We start from the raw sequence: 21305 nt of genomic DNA, 5'->3' as shown, positions 1-21305 counted from the left end.
TGCAACGTTTGAGCCAGCTTAACCCCTTAACGACCTATGACGTGCTTTGAACGTCATGGGTCGTCTCCCTGCCTTTGATGCAGGCTCACACTCAGTGCTCACATCTTTCTCCGCACATGTAAATTTGAAAATCATACCCACTAAGTTAAAATGGTTGTACGCCCTTAGGCGGGCTTTGCACACTACGACATCGCAGGTGCGATGTCGGTGGGGTCATGTCGAAAGTGACGCACTTCCTGCGTCGCTCTCAACATCGTAGTGTGTAAATCCTAGATGATACGAATAACGAGCGCAAAATCGTCGTAATCATATCATCGGTGTAGCGTCAGCGAATTCCATAATTACGCTGACGCGACGGTCCAATGTTGTTCCTCGCTCCTGCGGCAGCACACATCGCTGTGTGTGAAGTCGCAGAAGCGAGGAACATCTCCTACCTGCGTCACCGCGGCTCCCCTCGGCTATGCGGAAGGAAGGAGGTGGGCAGGATGTTTAAATCCCGCTCATCTCTGACCCTCCGCTCCTATTGGTCGCCTGCCGTGTGATGTCGCAGTGACTCCGCACAACCCGCCCCCTTAATAAGGAGGCGATTCGCCGGCCAGAGCGGTGTCGCATGGCAGGTGAGTGCATGTGAAGCTGCCGTAGCGATAATATTCGCTACAGCAGCTATCACAAAGATATCGCAGCTGCGACGGGGGTGGGGACTATCGCGCTCGGCATCGCAGCATCGGCTTGCGATGTCGTAGTGTGCAAAGCTCGCCTTAGGGTACAAGTCTGCAGTCACTATGTTACTGCAGACTTGTGAATCCTCATATTGCGCACACTGTGGTTTGCATTTTGCATACATGCGGTAAATAGCTGACTAGACATAAGCGGCCTTGCTCAATTCAAGTGTATTCACATGTAACTGCAGTCTTGTAGTCTAATGCGGGCGTCACACAAGACGATCTATCGTGCGATATGTCGTCGGGGTCACGATGTTGGTGACGCACATCCGGCATCGTTTGCGACGTCATTTCGTGTGACACCTACGAGCGTCTCAGAACGATCGCAAATCGGTTGCAAATCGTGTATCGTTTACACGTCATTTATTTTTAAAAAATTGTTTATTTTTCTTTGCGCCGGTTGTTCATCGTACCCGGGGTAGCACATATCGCTCCGTGTGACACCCCGGGAACGATGAACTGCAGCTTACATGCGGCCGCCGGCAATGCTGAAGGAAGAAGGTGGGCGGGATGTTTACGTCCCGCTCATCTCCGCCCCTCCGCTTCTATTGGCCGGCGGCTGTGTGATGTCGCTGTGACGCCGAACGTCCCACCCCCTTCAGGAAGTGGATGTTCGCCGCCACAGCGACGTCGCTCAGCAGGTAAGTACGTGTGATGGGGGTTTAACGACTTTGTGCGACACGGGCAGCGATTTTCCCGTGATGCACAAACGACGGGGGCGGATACGATCGCTCATGTGATCGCACGATAGATCGTATCGTGTGACACCCGCATAAGGATGGACAGCCCTGTAAATTAATACTGACATATTCCAAATGGAGTTGTCTAATGTAAAAACCCAAAAAACTTTTATTGTACAAAGATTTTATTTTAGAAAATAAAACTGTGCGATTATAGAGTTTCTGGAACAGGTATAAAAATGTTAATTTGACTCCTATATGAAATTGTGAATTCTTACTTAGAAAGATTAGCTTTTACTTTACCGAGTAATGGAATGTAATTCAATTTGTTGCTAGCTAGCTGGGTCAGCGGGTAGTTTTAATCCCATATACATAATATAGTTATTTTTACTGTTAGAATAAAATTCTTTTTTAGCCAAGGCACAGTAGGGGCCGGAAAGCTTAAATGTAAATCATCCCACTTAGAAGAGATTCTTTCAAAGTTTTGGAATTAATCAAAAGTTTTCTTTAATATTGTTCAGAAGGAAAAGTGTAGGCCCAATATAATCAGCTGCTATACTCAAACAGTAAGGCCTGCGTTACACGGTACGATTTATCGTGCGATCGCATGAGCGATCGCAAACGCCCCCATCGTTTGTAAGTCACAGGCAATTTGTTGCCCGTGGCGCACAAAGTCGGTAACCCCTGTCACACGTACTTACCTCGCTGTGGGCGGCGAACATCCTCTTCCTGAAGAGGGAGGGATGTTCGGCGTCACATCGACGTCACACAGCGGCCGCCCAATAGAAGCAGAGGGGCGGAGATGAGCGGGACGTAACATCCCGCCACCTCCTTCCTTCCGCATTCCGGCGGGACGCAGGTAAGCTGTATTCGTCATTCCCGGGGTGTCACACGGAGCGATGTGTGCTGCCTCGGGAACGACGAACAACCGGCGCGCAGAAGGAGGAACGACTTTATGAAAATAAACGACGTGTCAACGAGCAACGAGAAGGTGCGTATTTTTGCTCATTCACCATCGCTCGTAGCTGTCACACGCTACAATATCTCTAACGATGCCGGATATGCGTCAACGGAATCCGGGACCCCTACAACGTATTGCCCGATATATCGTAGGGTGTGGTGCCGCCCTAACAGTATGCATTTTTACCTATTTATAAAGTAAGGTTAAAAAAATATTCATACCCTGTGAACTTTTCCACACATTTTCACTTTACACCCACATACGTAAACTTATTTTGTTGGGATTTTATGTGATTTACCAACAATAATTAGCAACTATTTGTGAAGTATAAAGGCACATGGTTTTCTAACAATTTTAAAATATAAATCTGAAAATTATGTTGTGCATTTGTATTCAACCGTCCTGAGTCAATACTTTACAGAACCACCTTTTGCTGCAATTACTGCTGCAAGTCTTTTGAGGTACGTCTCTACCAGCTTTGCACATCTAGAGAGTGATATTTTTCCCAATCTTCCTTGCAAAATAGCTGTAGTTCAGTAAGATTGGATGGAGGTGTCTGAGAACAGTAATTTTCAAGTCTTGCCACAGATTCTCAATAGAATTTCAATTTTCAAAAGTTTATTAATCTCTAATAAACATCAAGTTGTATTAGTTTGTTTCTTAAATTTTTGAATATACATAGGTTTATGGTAACAGAGTAATAGAAATAATATTATTAAACGATTTATGAAGGGATGGGTGTAGGAAACGTCAGGGAGGATTAATATTGGGTCAGGATATAATTTTATTGGGGGTAAAAATGTTACAAAAGAGGTGAAATGGTGAGGGAAGGAAGGTCGGGGATAGGGGAAGACAATCACGTCCAATCATATTTTAAACAACTTTATTTAACAATTATTAAGTACCGGTAATTCAATTGTAGTGTGTTTATATCTAGAGGTATTTGAGAACAAATACTATAATTACCAGAAATCAACAAAGTAATATTAAAGGACGGAAGAGAAAAGAGAAGAAAGAAGAGGAGGGGGAAGGGATGATGCAGAGGTTGCTCCAACATTTTCATACCATAATTATAAGATTTGTCAGAGGAGGCTTAGGTATAATGAGAAATATAGGGTGGGATTATTTGAGTCTCATGCATTATGGTTGACGAAAGATCTTCAAGTGCTCCATCTTTTATAATAAGAACGGAAAAGGTTGTTATAAATGGCATGTTGTCTTCCGTAATCATGGTGTGATCATATCAGGTGCATAACATCAGAGATTTTTGGTACGGATTTCAGTCTGGACTGTGACTGGGCTATTCACACACATTAATATGCTTTGATCTAAACCATCTATTGTAGCTTTGGCATAATGTTTGGGGTCATTCGTTTGCTCAAGAATAGAGATGAGTGAACCTGAGGTTCGGTGTTCGGTTTTCGTACCAAACACAGACTTCATAAAAAAACAGAGTTCAGATTCGGAGTTTGGGTGCTTTACGTATGCAAACCACTCAAGTGAGTATTGGTGTGCTCAGGTACGCTCAAAGCTCATCCCTGTGCGAGCCTATTGTAGTGTTTGATTGGCTCTCACTGGGGGTAACAACAGCGTAATCAGATGTAGTGTGCACCAAAAAAAAAAATAGTGGAAAAACCCCTCCCACCCTCCCCTGGAAATAATCTGTTTATAGCTGACTGTATGTGGGCGGAAACCAGAACTGCCCAATCAGTGACTTCCATTAGGGTTCAGGTTAAATCCAGATCCCAAACCAAACTTTATCTAAACTCTGGCTGAACCCGCTGAATAAGAACTTCCATGGGTCTGCTCATCTCTACTCAAGAACTCAGCAACTTTTTAAAAGGTCCCAATCCATCAAAAACATTTGGAAACCCCACAATGACTAACAAAAACAACAAGCAAAAACATAGAGTAGACTTTAAAAACGGTTCAAATTAAAAATAAGGCGCTTTGAAAAACAGGCATAAAACACGAAAAGCTAGAAAAATGAAAGGTGTAAATGTAAAAATGAGTCAGGTATATAGGCTTTTATTCCAAAGCTTTTTCTTCCATTATTTCACTTGTTTGAGAGTGCTGAAAGTAAAGCATGTACATACAACATGTTATAAGATGACTTTGCTGTGTTTCATAGTGCCTCAGTTAATGGGCTTTGGTTTTGATTAAAACCTAACCTTCATAGCCTTGCAAATTACATGGGTTTGTCCATAGGCAGACTATAATGAGGGCAATCTGGACTACCAAACGGGGATCCAGGGGGGGTCCATGGCTAGATTGCCCTAATTACAAAGACGGCGCATATCTCTGAGCACGGAAACTTTCTGGAGAACTGCTGCCGGCAATACAGTATGGCAGCGCAGCTCCAGGAGAGCTCCCATTGCCTCTCTGTGATGTGCCAGTACAATGACACTGTATATAAGGAGCTATGTGGGGGCTCATACAGCTATATACAAAAATTGATCAAAGAAAATACGACCGTACACAACACTATAAAATTTATAATATAAAATATGATAGATGACATGATAGATGTTAAAGACATGATAGATGGAAAGTATTTACCTGTACAGGAGAAGACCTGTGTACACATGTGAGCCCAGCCCCGACGCGCACGTTTCGGCGTCACCTTCGTCAGCATGTTCACAATATATATTACAGCTACAATCACTATATATACCAATATAAGTGTTATTAGCAACATATATAGTTTGGACCCCCAAATAATATTAATAGTCAGCTCTATATCCCTACTACATTACATATCCTGGCTATTGTTATTTCATGATTGCTATATATACTATATCTGTGAACATTTGATTCTAACTTTTATGGTATTTTATATCCCCACTTACTCTATTTTTCACAGCTAAAAATTTTTACACCTATAGTATTTTTGTGTCTAACCTAATACCTATGCAGTGACACCTGTATTTGACTTTTTAAAGGGAACCTGTCAGCAGAAATTTCGCCCAAAACCTAAAAGATTCCCCCTCTGCAGCTCCTGGGCTGCATTCTAGAAAGGTCCCTGTTATTATTGTGCCCCATGTGAGACCAAAATAAAGACTTTATAAAGTGGTACCTTTTTGTATTCAGATACTGTAAATGTGACACGGGGGCGGGCTTTCTGCCATCCGTTATTCTGCCCCCTGGTCCTGTATGCCGCCCCCATCACTCCTTTCCATAGCTGATGCACCGCCCACTGCTCCAGCCATCCCCGCGCATGCCCAGTGCCAGTCTCACGGGACTGAGCAGTGTGACCGCTGGTGACGTGTGCGCAGGCAAGTGATTATCGTCGGGGCTGTGATTGTTATCAGCAAGTACCCGCCCATAATCTCGTGAGCGCGCAAACCTCACCAGCGGTCACACTGTGCTCAGGGTAGTGCAAGACTGTATGGGCTGCTTCCAGGGATGACGTCTCTTTTGTCACGTGATAGGGGCGTGTTCAAAATACTATCACGTGACAAAAGGGACGTCATCCCTGGAGGCAGCCCATACAGTCTAGCACTACCCTGAGCACAGTGTGACCGCTGGTGAGGTTTCCGCGCTCACGAGATTATGGGCGGGTACTTGCTAATAACAATCACAGCCCCGACCATAATCACTTGCCTGCGCACAAGTCACCAGCGGTCACACTGCTCAGTCCCGTGAGACTGGCACTGGGCATGCGCGGGGATGGCTGGAGCAGTGGGCGGTGCATCAGCTATGGAAAGGAGCGATGGGGGCGGCATACAGGACCAGGGGGCAGAATAACGGATAGCAGAAAGCCCGCCCCCGTGTCACATTTACAGTATCTGAATACAAAAAGGTACCACTTTATAAAGTCTTTATTTTGGTCTCACATGGGGCACAATAATAACAGGGACCTTTCTAGAATGCAGCCCCGTAGCTGCAGAGGGGGAATCTTTTAGGTTTTGGGCGAAATTTTTGCTGACAGGTTCCCTTTAATATTTATACATGTGATGCCCGTTCTAGTTATTCTGCCAGTCGGCATTCATTAATTTTTTATTATTAATAAAATTGTTATTTTTGACCAAATCAGTTTCAATGTTTTGTTCTAATAATTTGGTGCCTTATATATTGGGCTATACAGAAATTCATACTGTATATAGGAAGGCTATCTGAGGGCTCATACAGTATACAGAAAGACTATCTGGGGGCTCATACAGTATATAGGGGCTATTTAAGGGCTTATATTGTATATAGGGAGATCTGTAAGGGCTAAAACTATATATAGGAAGGGTATGTGATGGCTCATACTTTATATAGCGGCTATATGAGGTCTCATGCTGTATATTGGGAGGCTGTGTGGGGGCTCACAATGTATATTGGGGGCCATGTGAGGTCTTATGCTGTATATAGGAAGCCTGAGCCCCCTCAGGCTTCCTATATACAGCATAAGACCTCACATGGCACACAATGTATATTGGGGCCTAGGTGAGGGCTCATTTATCTAGGAGGCTATGTGAAGGCTCATCCTATATATCAGGAGCTATATAGAGGCTCATACTGTTTATAGGGTGCTATGTGAGGGCTCATATTGTATATAAGGAGGCTATGTGGGGCTCATTCTGTATATAGTGAGTTATGTGAGGGATAATACTGTATATAGGGAGCTATTAAGGGGCTCATTCTGAATATAGGAGGCTTTCTGTTGGCTCACCATGTATATAGAGCACTAAGCATGGGCTCATACTGTATATAAGGGGTTATATGGGGGCTCACACTGTATACAACAGGCTATATGAGGACTCAAACTGTACAGTATACAGGGAGGCTATGTGAGGGATCATACTGTATCTAGGGAGCTATGTGGGGGTTCATGTTGTATATAGGGACTATCTATTGGCTCATGCTATATATAGGGAGGCTATGTGAAGGTTCATACTGGATTCTAGAGAGCTATGTGGGGGCTCATACTATATCTTGGGGCTATGTGGGGGCTCATACTATATATAGGGTTTTGGAGCTAATACTGTATATAGAGGGGCTGTGTGTGAACTCATACTTTATATAGGGGGCTATGTGTGGGCTCATATGGTATATAGGGGGAGGTCAGCATTCTTAATTATGCTTAATATCAAGTTATACAACTAACTCCAATATAAATCAATAACTTTAATTAATATGTTAACATTAATATTGAGCAGAATTAATCTCATCTTATTGGTAAAGCCCTCCACAGCAGTCACGGCCTCTTGTGTCACTCCCTCATCAAAGCCACCAGCACAACACGCATTGGGGCATGAATATTATAATATTGTACATATGAATTAATATTATACCACTAGGTTTTGTTTAAGACATTTAATATCATGGCTGCTCTTTTATTCATCTATGATGGTAAACAATTGATTTCACACGGCACTAGTAACTTTAACAGATCTATTTGTTTAAGAGTTATTTTTTTAATAACGTTAGCTCATTTTATTTATTTGATACAACTTTTTCTCCCCCCTTCCCGTTTTTTTATGTACATGCTCATATATAACATCATCTACCTTAGCATATTGTCCAAATAATTACTATATATTTTCTTTTGTGAGCAATTTCTTTCCCTTGATCTATTTTTTTTTATTTTGTTTGTTAAAAATTAAATGTAATAAAATTCTGATCTAACATTAACAGTTGTAAGTCATGTTTGTAGGTATTTATGACTTTTTTGGACAGACGACCAATATAAATGTATATAGATTCTCTCATCTCTTTGCATCACAGACTTGGCCCTATCTTGGATCTCTTCATATCTAACAGCCCGAACTATCAGCGTCTCCAACTCATACACCACTTCCTCATCTTGCCCCTTATCTGTTGGTGTTCCCCGAGGTTCTGTTCTTGGATCCCTCTTCTTTTCCCTCTACACCTTTGGCCTGGGACAGCTTGTAGAGTCCCATGGCTTTCAGTATCACCTCTACACTGACGATACACAGATCTACCTCTCTGGACCTGACATCTCCTCCCTACTAACCAAAACCCCACAATGTCTCTCTGCTATTTCATCCTTCTTCTCTGCACAATTTCTAAAGCTTAACATGGACAAAACTGAATTCATTATCTTTCTTCCTCCTCTCTCAACCCTCCAGCAAGCTTATCCATCAAGGTTGATGGCTGCTCACTCTCCCCAGTCTCGCAAGCTCGTTGCCTCGCAGTAAACTTTGACTCTGTTCTCTCCTTCAAGCCACACATCCAAGCCCTTTTCACCTCCTGCTGACTACAACTCAAAAATATCTCCCGGATTTGTGCATTCTTTAACCAAGAATCAGCAAAAACACTAGTGCATGCCCTCATTATCTTCCATCTCAACTACTGCAACCTCCTCCTCTCTGGCCTCCCTTCTAACCTCTGGCACCCATCCAATCTGTCCTAAACTCTGCAGCCCGAATAATCTCCCTTCCACTCACTATTCTCTCTGCCAATCCCTTCACTGGCTTCCCATTGCCCAAAGATTCCAGTTCAAAACACTTACCATGACATACAAAGCCATTTGCAACTTGACTCCTCCATACATCTGTGATCTAGTCTCCCAGTTCCTACCTGCATGCAACCTCAGATCCTCACAAGATCTCCTTCTCCACTCCTCTCTTATCTCCTCTTTCTACAATCGCATACAAGATTTCTCCCGTGCCTGCCCCATACTCTGAAACGCTCTACCTTAGCATATCAGACTCTCAGCTACTGTGAAAAGCTTCAAAAGGAACCTGAAGACTCACCTCTTCTGACAAGCCTACAACTTACAGTAACCCTCAGACCAGTACACTACTGCACAACCAGCTCTGTCCTCACCTACTGTGCCCTCACCCATCCCCTGTAGCCTATGAGCCCTCATGGGCAGGGTCTTCTCTCCTCCTGTACCAGTCTGTGCCTTCTACTGTTCATGATTATTGTACTTGTTTTTATGCATACCCTTTTCACTTGTAAAGCACCATGGAATAAATGGCTCTACAATAATAATAATAATAATTATAAATGTATATAAGTATTAACTGGTCTATAGGAGTCCAACGTTTCCTAATAGAATGCATCTTTACTTACTCCAAGCAATCCTGCAGGCTCTTACTCAACCCCATTCTACTTTCTGGGCTTCTCTGTAACAGTCACAATAACAATAATTCCCACTGTCAGCTGCTGCATTTTTAGCAGGCAAACCTATAGACGTTTACCACTCATTATCTGGTTATCTAAGGTAAGTGAAATGTTAAATTCCCATTTGTTAAAGATAAAGCCCCCCTATGTATAAATTTTTAATGCATGTTCACGTTAAGAATTAAAGATGAGGAGCAAGTGCTCGGCCTTTATTTATTTGTGTTGTGTACATCAATGTATTCATGTTCTGTTGCACTGTATGTATATAGAATACTCAGTTGGGTGTATTGCTGAGAAGGGACGAGGGAATAAGAGATTTTGTAAAACAGTTGTGTGAATACAGTGAAATAGCTACTTCCAGAAAGAGTCTAGTGTGGGAAAAAGAGGTTGATTATGCCAATGCACCACAGCACCTTGCTAGCGGGAGTAGACTAGAGTAAACCCATAAATAGAAAAGATTTACCGCTGTTGGGCAAGGAGTATTTTTTCCTGTGATAATGTGATCAAGTGATAAATTGAGATCTTGGTGTGGCATCAATTTCCTAAGGTGGGCCGGGTAATGGCTGTGAATTAACAGTCAGTGTTACCCCTTAACGTATTGCTACCTCTCTATAAATCACTTGTAAGGCCTCATCTAGAATATGGGATTCAGTTTTGGGCTCCACATTTTAAAAAGACATTCAAAAGTTAGAGTCAGTTCAAAGGCGGGTAACTAGACTATTACAAGGAATGGAAGGCCTACCATATGATGACAGGCTGAAAAAGTTAGATATGTTTAGATTAGAAAACAGACGACTCAGAGGAGATCTCATTTATATGTATAAAGACATGTGTGGTCAATATAAAGGACTGGTACATAACTTATTCCTTCCAAAGACAATACCAAGGACCAGGGGGCATACACTGCGAGTGGAAGAAAAGTGATTCGGGCAGCTAAATAGGAAAGGGTTCTTTACAGTTAGAGCAGTTAGACTGTGGAATGCCCTATCACAAGAGGTAGTAATGGCAGATGCTATAACAGCTTTTATAAAAGGGCTGGATGATTTCCTCAGTACACAAAACATTGTTGGTTATAAATGACTTAGGGACAAAATGTAGAATTGGTGGAGGAAGGTTGAACTAGATGTAGCTAGGTCTTTTTTCAACCTAAGTAACTATGCAACTATGTAAGTGTGGTTATACCAATCATCTGGTAAAAACCTAGTGTTAGCGAGAATGGTAACCTTAAAACTGAGTAGGAAATTGTGTCTGACTGCATATAATAGACAGAGGCTTTACCTAGACGTCCTTGCATGGCACATCTACTGAATTTACCAGTGCAAAATTTAATAGTGAAAAATTTCTTAAAAAAATATACAAATTTGAAGAAGGTGGTGATCATGGCCAAGAAAGTATCTGCTCATTTGAACCATTCTTACATGGCAAATCAAAAACGGAACGGTCTACAAGAGCATCTCCTGATTGGCAATGTTGCAATACGTTGGAATTCAATGCTGCATAAATTAGATCATCTGTACAAGCAGTGACTGATCATCTTATGCAGCAGCCAAATTAGTGCATGGGTTACTTTGAGATTCGCTATTGGCAGCTGTTGAAAGATGTGTTTTGCTTACTGAAGCAATTCGAAGAGGCTACAAAATTTGTCAGCAACGACAAGTGTCAACAATATCATCTCCGTAATAAGAAATAGGCTATCCTCTTCAAGCATAGGAAGCCTTACATTAGTAAGGTACAGCTTATACCAATTAATACCATTAAATAAATTATACCAATTATACCAATTATACCAATTAATAAGTTGGTGGTACCATCTGCCTGACTGTCTGTTCATTATCTTCTACACTTTTCCTATGTCCAGCCAGGCATCCCTTCCCTGTCCATCATGTTATCAATTCTGTTTTGCTGCTGTTGCTAGTCTTATAGTGCCAGTCATCTATGTATTATACTATACTGTGGAGCCTTTGCCACTGAAACTTAAAAGCCACACTTCCTGTTTGTCAACTGTGTTTTATAGTTGTGTTAGCTGTAGTACCCGTGCGTTGCCCGGGATAGTAACTGTCCCTCTGTCTCTATCCCAGTCTCTGTCTATGCGTCACAGTCTGTCTGTCTCTCTGTGTGTCTCTTTCCTTGTCTGTCTGTGTATGTCTCTGTCTGTTTCTATCTCTCTGTCTGTCTTTGTATCAGTCTATCTGTCTCTATCTCTGTGTCTGTCTGTCTCTATATCTGTGTCTGTCTGTCTGTCTCTCTCTCTATCTCTGTGTCTGCCTCTACATCTGTGTCTGTCTCTCTCTCTTTCCCCATCTGTCTCTTTCCCCGTCTGTCTTTGTCTCTCTGTCTGTCTCTTTCCCTGTCTGCCTGTCTCTGTCCCTGTCTGCCTGTCCCTGTCCCTGTCTGCCTGTCCCTGTCCCTGTCTGCCTGTCCCTGTCTGTCTCTTTCCCCATCTGTCTCTTTCCAGGTCTGTCTCTTTCCCCATCTGTCTCTTTCCCCGTCTGTCTCTTTCCCCGTCTGCCTCTTTCCCTGTCTGTCTGTCTCTTTCTTTCTTTCTTTGTCTGTCTCTATCTCTGTTTCTTTCCCCATCTGTCTCTTTCCAGGTCTGTCTCTTTCGCAGGTCTGTCTCTTTCCCCGTCTGTCTCCCCATATCTTTTCCTGTCTCTTTCACTGTCTGTCTTTGTCCATCTCTTTGTCTGTGTCTTTTCCTGTCTGTCTCTTTCCCTGTCTGCCTGTCTCTGACTGTCTCTTTCCTTGTCTGTCTCTATTTCCCTGTCTTTTTCCCCGTCTGTCACTATGAAGATCTGTCTCTTTCCCCATCTGTCTTTGTCTCTCTGTCTGTCTCTTTCCCTGTCTGCCTGTCTCTGTCCCTGTCTGCCTGTCTATGTCTGTCTCTTTCCCCATCTGTCTCTTTCCTGGTCTGTCTCTTTCCCCGTTTGTCTCTTTCCCCATCTGTCTCTTTCCCCGTCTGTCTTTGTCTCTCTGTCTGTCTCTGTCCCTGTCTGCCTGTCCCTGTCTGTCTCTTTCCCCATCTGTCTCTTTCCAGGTCTGGCTCTTTCCCCGTCTGTCTCTTTCCCCATCTGTCTCTTTCCCCGTCTGTCTCTTTCCCCATCTGTCTCTTTCCCTGTCTGTCTCTTTCCCCGTCTGTCTCTTTCTCCGTCTGTCTCTCTCTCTATCCGTCTCCCCACCGACATCATATTGCCTCACACATAAGCTTCTTATACTAACAATTTCCTTTGTTCCTATAGCAATCAATCACAGCTCCTATTAATAACCTGTAGTTCCAGGATTCAGGTCCGGTGATTGGCTGGGCCATTCTAGAAGCTTTATTTTCTTTCTCCGAAACAAATCAGAGTTTTCTTGGCTGTGTGTTTGGGATCATTCTCTTGCTGAAATGTCTACCCTTATTTCATCTTCATCATCCTAGTAGATGGCAGCAGATTTTAATTTGGAATGTCTTAGTACATTTGTCCATTCATCCTTCAGTTATATGAAGTTTGCCAGTGCCGTATGCTGTAAAACAGCCCCACACCATGATGTTCTCCCCTCCAAACTTCCCTATTGGTATGGTATTTTGGGGGGTGGTATGCAGTGCGTTTTAGCCTCCAAACATGGTGTGTATTAGCCAGATACATGAAGATCACCTGGACATTTCTAAGGCATTATTTGCATTAAACAGCTTGAAATGGGTAAATGCAGTCCTAGGAGAACTCAGCATGTTACACACATCTTTTCTTGGCAATTAGACGCTTTACTGTATTATAATTTATCGCAAATTGATTTGCTGGAAATCATTTTTTGGCAAAATATATTGAAATTGCTGATTTTGAATGTCAAAAGAATTAATCATCTCTGCCGCTAAATTAATAGTCAATAGGTATTCTGTGTGTCAGTGTATGGTGCTTCCATATGGCAGTGTGTTGGAGATATTATCATATACAAGGAGAGCACAGACAAATACATAATCTGATGGTGCATTCCAAAATACAGATATAGCATCAGGAGGTGCAGCAATGTCCCATAGATTTCTATGGCTGACATTCCACAGAACTGTAGAATTTAAAGATTATATACAGCAAAACTGAATGTAAGATGTTAACGTTGCTTACCGCAACCCGGGGGTTTTACTCGCAGCGATGCAGGGTAGCTTAGGCATACATATATAAATCCAAAAGCGGAAATAGAGATCCATAATTTACATATGCATGTCTACCAAGCAAAATATATAAACCTACATTTAGACCTGCGTGATTATATGGTGCATTAGAGAAAATACACAAAATTTCAAAAAGTATACAAATTTTATTAACATGATATTAACAGCACAAAATATCACATGATTAGAGACGGATGTCAAAAAGGACACAGTTAAAAGTCATTCCCCTTAAAAACACAGAAAAACAATCCTGGGACAGTGTGGTATAAAGTTGGTATAATTGTAGTGGTCAAAAAATTGGATATATACATACACCTTAAAGTATATCAAAGCTAATTTGCACAAGATCACCAGTCTAATGTGCTTCAGCAATCATAAGAAGGTATATGATACTACCCCTAATACATCAGAGATACTAATACTGACATTCCAGCAGATATAATCAACAACTGATACTCAAAGTTAATACAACATGCAGATGCAGGCATACTGTACATGTAAAAAGCCATCATGGATTGCAAAGATCAGGGCATGCATTACTGCAGTTGGGTTATTGATTATTACCTCCGGGACCCCCCGGGTAGACCGATAGTCTCGGGTATTAATAGCCTGTGCGAACCCGCCTGTAGATTTTTGGATTATTATTTACAACCTTTGATGTTCAACTTACCCTCCTATATTCGGGAATCAGCTGACCTGCTGGTGCGGATACAAAACTTGCATTTGGATGATGACGTTATAATGATGACTGCGGACGTAGAATCATTGTACACGTCTATTGCACACTCTGATGGGTTAAGGGCTGTAGAGTTTTATTTAAGCACTACCTCTCTAGATAGTAATCTTGTTTCCTCCTGCTCACCCTGCTGAAATTTATCCTCACCCACAACGTTTTCCTGTTCAAGGGGCGCTACTATCTCCAGGAGAGGGGCACGGCTATGGGGGGTGCTTGTGCGCCCTCGTATGCATGCCTCTTCCTGGGGTATTGGGAGCGCTCCATTCAATATCCTGACAGTGATGGTGGTTCAGTTTTGTTGTGGGTGAGGTATATAGATGATGTGTTCATGGTTTGGCAGGGTGGACAGGAGGAATTGGAGAGGTTTATGTGCTCCTTGAATGTTAATGATTCTAACATTAAATTAACTTATTGTTGCAGCCCTAACTCAATAGAGTTTCTGGACATCAGAATAATGAGGGGAGTGGACGGTTCTGTTGTGACGGACATCTTTAGAAAAGGAACAGCAGTTAACTCCCTTCTTAGTGCAAAATCTTCTCATCCCCCACAGGTCATCAACTCCATACCAACAGGTCAGTTTTTGAGGGCCCGTAGGGTTTGTTCGGACAATGTTTTATTTGAGGGCCAGGCGGCGGACCTTAGGAGGCGGTTTAAGTCCCGCCACTATAGTGATAGATCGATTGAGTCTGGCTATGAGAGGGCAAGACTTACCCCGAGAGATAATCTCCTTAAACCGAGTACAAAAAGATCGGATCAAAAAGTCAGACTCATTACGGCCTATCACTCTCAGTGGAGGGAAATGAATGAAGTTATAGCACGCTATTGGCCTATTCTTATGTCTGATGGTGATTTAGCAAAAGCTATTTCGGCTTGGCCATCAGTTACGCCACGTAGGTCCAAAACATTAAAGGACATGATAGTAAAGAGTCATTATGTCCCACCCCCCTCTACATTTTTGGGTTTGACAAGGGGACCCAAATGGGGTTCTTTTGCCTGTGGAGATTGTGGGGCCTGTCCCCAAATGGAAAGGTCTTTTTCCTTCCATGACGCATCTAATACTAAGTCCTACAAGATTGTACATACTATCAACTGCAGGACAACGTTTGTTGTTTATTGGGCTAAGTGCCCCTGCGGATTAATTTATGTAGGGTTGACTTCTCGGGAATTTAGAGTCAGGGTCCTCGAGCACATTAGGGACATCAAAAAAGCTGCAAAAGTCAAAACAGCGGAAGAAATTGATGCCCTTAATAATATACCCAGGCACTTTCGGGAAAAGCATAGCTGTAATTGGCGTCTTCTTAAATTCAGAGGGATAGATAGGGTCTATTTCGGTACGAGGGGAGGTGATCACAGAAAGGTATTGGCCCGGAAGGAGGTGAAGTGGATTACCACATTGGAGACCGTCAAGCCTCAGGGTCTAAATGATCTGGTGTCCTTTAAGCCCTTTCTGTGACCATAGGTCCTTTCTGTGACCACCCTCCCTGTGGATACGTCTGTCCTGAACTCCTGTTTCAAATCCTGTTCTCATGCGCTCTCTTTGGTATATGTTGATTATCCTTGTTTAATCATGTTCTGTGTGGTACTTACTGTTTGGGTCTGACTTGAGCTGCCTCCTCGGGCTTATTGCTCTCTGTCTGATTTTTATGGTCATTTTTTAAATCTTTTTTCTTTGATTCTTATATACAGGGCTTGGGGAGAGCGAACTTTTGGAGGCCAGTTATGTGCGGACTCTGCATATATGATGGAATTGCGGTTTAGGATTTATGTGCATCAATCTGCAGACTAAACATCTGTGCGATATAATATGATGGAACAACATTCCAGGATTTATGTGCATCAATATACATACTAAATATTGGAGCAATGTATTTTTATTTCAGCCTGTATGACACGCATGGTGTCCTGTTTTGGTTGTGGACATGCGACGCACGGGATAACCTTGTAATAAATAAATCCTTTTGCTAGAGATGGCGTAATAATGTATGTTGGTATCCCCGTGTGCCGCGTTTTCCACAAACCTTTGGATCAGGACATTATGCATCTTCTGTCAACTATATGTGATATTGTGTACTTGCATTATGATCATTGCTCAAAAATACAATATTCCAGTAATATATGTATGATTTCTTGTGATCTATGCTGGCTGCCGGGAGTTTTGCCCTCAACCAAGATGGCGCTGGACTCACTGATGCCCGTGCGCGCGATGTGTGTCGGTGTCTGTCCCTCCCCTGCAGCCGGCGCCCAATGAGTGAAGCGATTAGCGCACATGCGCAATGCGACTTCCGGGACGCCGGCTGGAGTGGGCGGCATGGCCGTCGCCGCGCGTCGCGCGCCACTGATGGGCCTCAGGTGAGTCCTGAGCAATAAAAAGATGACCACCTCCCTGTCACAGCACCTCCTGACGAAGCGAGTGTGAAACGCGCGTAGAGGTGCTGGGCAGTGTGGTTCAACAGGTAGTGGTCTCTGATTACCTTTAATCTGCCTCCAGCAGATTACCAAGTCTTTTTGGTCAAACCCCTTGCCTATCCCTCCCCCCTCTTTCTTTGGGTGGTAGGTTGGCATGGTACGCATTCGGGGTATTATATACATCTTGACCTGAAGTTTGGTAAATCATTGTATGGGTAATAATCAATAACCCAACTGCAGTAATGCATGCCCTGATCTTTGCAATCCATGATGGCTTTTTACATGTATAGTATGCCTGCATCTGCATGTTGTATTAACTTTGAGTATCAGTTGTTGATTATATCTGCTGGAATGTCAGTATTAGTATCTCTGATGTATTAGGGGTAGTATCATATACCTTCTTATGATTGCTGAAGCATATTAGACTGGTGATCTTGTGCAAATTAGCTTTGATATACTTTAGGGTGTATGTATATATCCAATTTTTTGACCACTACAATTATACCAACTTTATACCACACTGTCCCAGGATTGTTTTTCTGTGTTTTTAAGGGGAATGACTTTTAACTGTGTCCTTTTTGACATCCGTCTCTAATCATGTGATATTTTGTGCTGTTAATATCATGTTAATAAAATTTGTATACTTTTTGAAATTTTGTGTATTTTCTCTAATGCACCATATAATCACGCAGGTCTAAATGTAGGTTTATATAGCTTAGGCATACACAGGCAACACAGTCTCTCTCAAAAATGCAGCAGTTTATTAGTAACATAAACTGCCCTTCCAAAACACAATGAAGCCTCTCCTGGCTTAAAGGAAAAGGTAAACAAAACACCTTCACATACCGTGGGCTTCAAGTCCATTTAAATGTCCATAGTGAAGGTATGGCTGTCTCCCCAGGAGACACGGATTTCTGGTCAGTCTCTGTAGTGGACCGCCCACACAGGTTTGGACACGAGTGTCAGAGTGGAGCTCCCTCAGCCTCCACACACTCAGTTCCAGAAGGTTGAAGGCAACCTACGCTTCCTTGGGCAGGTTCCTTTCAGAGGCTCCAACCTCTCTGAGAATAGCAGCCTCTTTACCTGCCGGAGGCTGCTCCTCGTGCAGGGCTGCTCATACACACACTGACAGTCTCCTAAATCAGACTGGACACACCCACAGGTGGAGGTTTGTGTTTCCAGACCTGCACAGCATACTGGCATTGTTAAAGAGAACCTGACCCTTATATGCAGAACCAAGGCTTTGTGGAACTACAAGTCCCATAGCAACTTCACTTTAATATCGCAGGGACCTTCTCCATTGCGACATATAGCGACCATTTACCACATTGGTGGTCGCTACCTCACAAAGAGGATATAAAGTCTAGTAGGGACTGGCTTCAATCGAGTACATTGACACTTGTGTCTGTACGTAGTCAAGGTAATAAAGTAGTGAAGGTGACTCAATGTTTTTAGTTACAAAAACTTTGCTATTTCTTGGAGAAACACAGAGTCTGGAATTTCAATTCTGAAAACTCTTGTTTTTTTTTCTAAAAGTAAAGGAGATTGGTAACTCTGTATTACAAACACTATAGAACTATATAAGTTTGAAAGTCAAAAAATAACTTTTTCACTTGATATAAATCTGGGAACATACTGACCTCTGAAATTGCATTCACTGTTTAGTTCTCAGTTTCAGATGATTCAGTTGAGAGCTGTTTCTGTCAGAAACAAGACGAGGAGTGAACAAGTCAGTGTCACAGTTTCCTCTGCGTTTAAGTATAATCCCTGAGTGTTTAGCAGGATACATTTACATAGAGGCCAGTTAGATGTTAATGAGGAGTATTGGGAGTTATACTTGTACTGACAGCATCATTGTTAAGCGTTGGAAGTATTTATTCGTTAGTGATTGTACTTTGAGGTAATCTACAAAATAACCTGCAAATAACCTGAAAAAGTACATGACTAAATGGCTGGAACAGTTCCCATGGAGCATCCATTGACATTTGTCACATAACCTTCTTAGGTTATGTGCGCACTAGAAGGTGCCATTTTCTTAAGAAAAAAACGGACCCTCTGAAAGAATCTCGTACCCGCGGTAAAACCTTGGTAAAACGTGTTTTTGCCGTGATTTGCCACAAGTTGGTCCCCGCGTTTCTTTACCATTATCTATGGCAAAAACCGCAAGTACCTGCGGAAAATAAGTAACATACTCATTAATTCCACGGCGGAAAATCCGCAGGTAAATCTGCGGGTATAAAAAAACGCAGTGTGCGCACAGCATTTTTTTTTTTTAAACCAAATTTTTATTTCTTTTCTTGTAATGGTAAAATAGGGTACAGAATGAAGAAAATAAGGGTCAACAAATCAAAATATCAAATAACATAGTCTCTCCAATTTATCGATCAAATATTTGTCACGGTCATCAAATTTGCTCCTTCCCCTTCTTCGTCAGTGTATATTTCCATTGTTCAGTCTCCGCTACCCCCCTTCAGCAATCCTTCATAACTTGTTACAAACATTACTAGTACACACTATCCCTCCCATTCCCCCCTCCCCTCTCCATGCGACACAACCCAGAATTTGGCTAACTATACTTTCAGCTCGCACAGGGACCCTGACAGGTCTTCCTTCATGTACCATTCCGTAGACACAAATGTGGACATTATTTGTATTGTTTCTTTTCTAGAACATATAACGCTTACGAACTTTCTCCATTTACTGAAAAATTTTGCTGTCATCCTTTCTTTGCACCTCTCCACCATCACCTTCTCCAACATGAGCGTTTTTTTCAATTGATTAACAAGTTCTTCTTTTGTTGGTATTTCCTTCACCAGCCACTTCTGAAGAATAGCCCTTTTACTTATCATTGCTATATCACGGAAAAGATTCGGTAACTTGTCTCCCCCTTTCTCTCACTCCTCCCGATGCTGATAGTGAAATAACCAGACCATTGGATCTAACTCTACATTTCTATTCCAGATTTTCCTCACTACCCCTTGGACTTGTTTCCAAAATCTTTCAATCCTTTCGCACTGCCATATCCCATGATATAGATTTGTTTTTTCCGTACCACAATTTGGACAACTCATCATCTTATCTGGATGTCTTGCATTCAGTATATTAAATCCATAGATAGCTCTATGTATGATCCTGAATTGGGTATCTCTTAAGTTCTCATTCACAATCTTCTTTCTCATCACCATCCAACCATTCAAAATCTTCTCCTCCACTTCTTGATCTCCCAACTGCTTTGCCCACCCTTCCAACATTCTTCCTGATATGTTAGGGACTAACACTTCTCTCATATTTCCATAAAGACTTGATATATTTGTGGCATGGATGTCCCTTAATATGATCGCATCCATCTGATTTGCCTCATATTCGTTTTTTATGTTGTATAGTTTCTTCATTATCCCTTGTTTCACCTGTTCAAACTGGAGAGTCTGGAATGGGCGCAAGTCATACTTTGCTCTCAACTCCTCACACGTCATCCATCTCCGTTCTGTATCATGCATCAGGTTTTTTAGAGTTCCAATCCCTTTTTCCCTCCATTCTTTAAAGAGATAATTTTCCCTTCCCTGTGGAAAGTCAGGACAAGCCCATATATTAAGGAATTTGGAGATGTTCCAGGCTAACCCGAACTTTTTCCTAACCGCCATCCAAGTCATCACTGGGTCTCTACAAATCAGTGAGTGTTTAATGTTGGGCGGCAAATTTGGAATGGAGGTATGTAGGATTGAACTCAGGTCCCAAGGTTTACAAAATTCAGCCTCTATATCCCAGTCAGAATACCTACTTGTTCGTCTAATCCAATCAACTACATGTCTTAAGATACAGGCCAAATTGTACCCCCTGATGTTAGGTAGTCTGATCCCTCCATTTTCTCTTGATAACATTAGCTTTTTGGCACTAATCCTCGGCCTATATCCCTTCCACAAAAAACGTGAGAATGCTTTTGTCAATCTGTTCACATCTGAGTGTTTAAGAAGCAATGGGATTGTCTGCATTGGATAGAGAAGCTTGGAAAAGCTCATCATTTTTATTAGATGATTTCTTCCCAGAAGAGTCAACGGCAAATTTGCCCAACCTTGCAGTTCACGTTCAATTTTCTCGATCAAAGGGGAATAATTTAATGAATATACGGTCTTAATATCCCTCCCAACCTGTACTCCCAAGTATTTAATTGTATTTCTAGCTATTGGAATGTCACATAATGCACCCCTCTCCATCCAAGAAGAGAATTTCACATTTGTTTTTGTTAAGTCTAAACCCTGCTAACCTCCCAAACTCCCCAATTTGTTCTATGACTCTACTCAATTGCGTTTTAGGTTTGCTCATGAACAGGATTATATCGTCAGCAAATAAGGCTGAGTGCAATGACTTCCTCCCTACCTTGATCCCCTCAAACCACCCCCCCTCATTCAAACGTCTAGCCAGTGGTTCAATAGCCAAGTTAAACAATAGTGGTGACATCGGGCATCCTTGCCTGGTTCCCTTCATCAAAGTAAATGTCTTTGACAGAAATCCCGGGGTACTCACTTTTGCCTGAGGATTTGCATAAAGGACCCTCACAAAATTCCTAAAAGCTCCGTGTAAG

Source organism: Anomaloglossus baeobatrachus, chromosome 1 (genome assembly GCF_048569485.1).
Source record: "Anomaloglossus baeobatrachus isolate aAnoBae1 chromosome 1, aAnoBae1.hap1, whole genome shotgun sequence".
Lineage (NCBI taxonomy): Eukaryota > Metazoa > Chordata > Amphibia > Anura > Aromobatidae > Anomaloglossus > Anomaloglossus baeobatrachus.
This window is presented reverse-complemented; position numbering follows the sequence as displayed.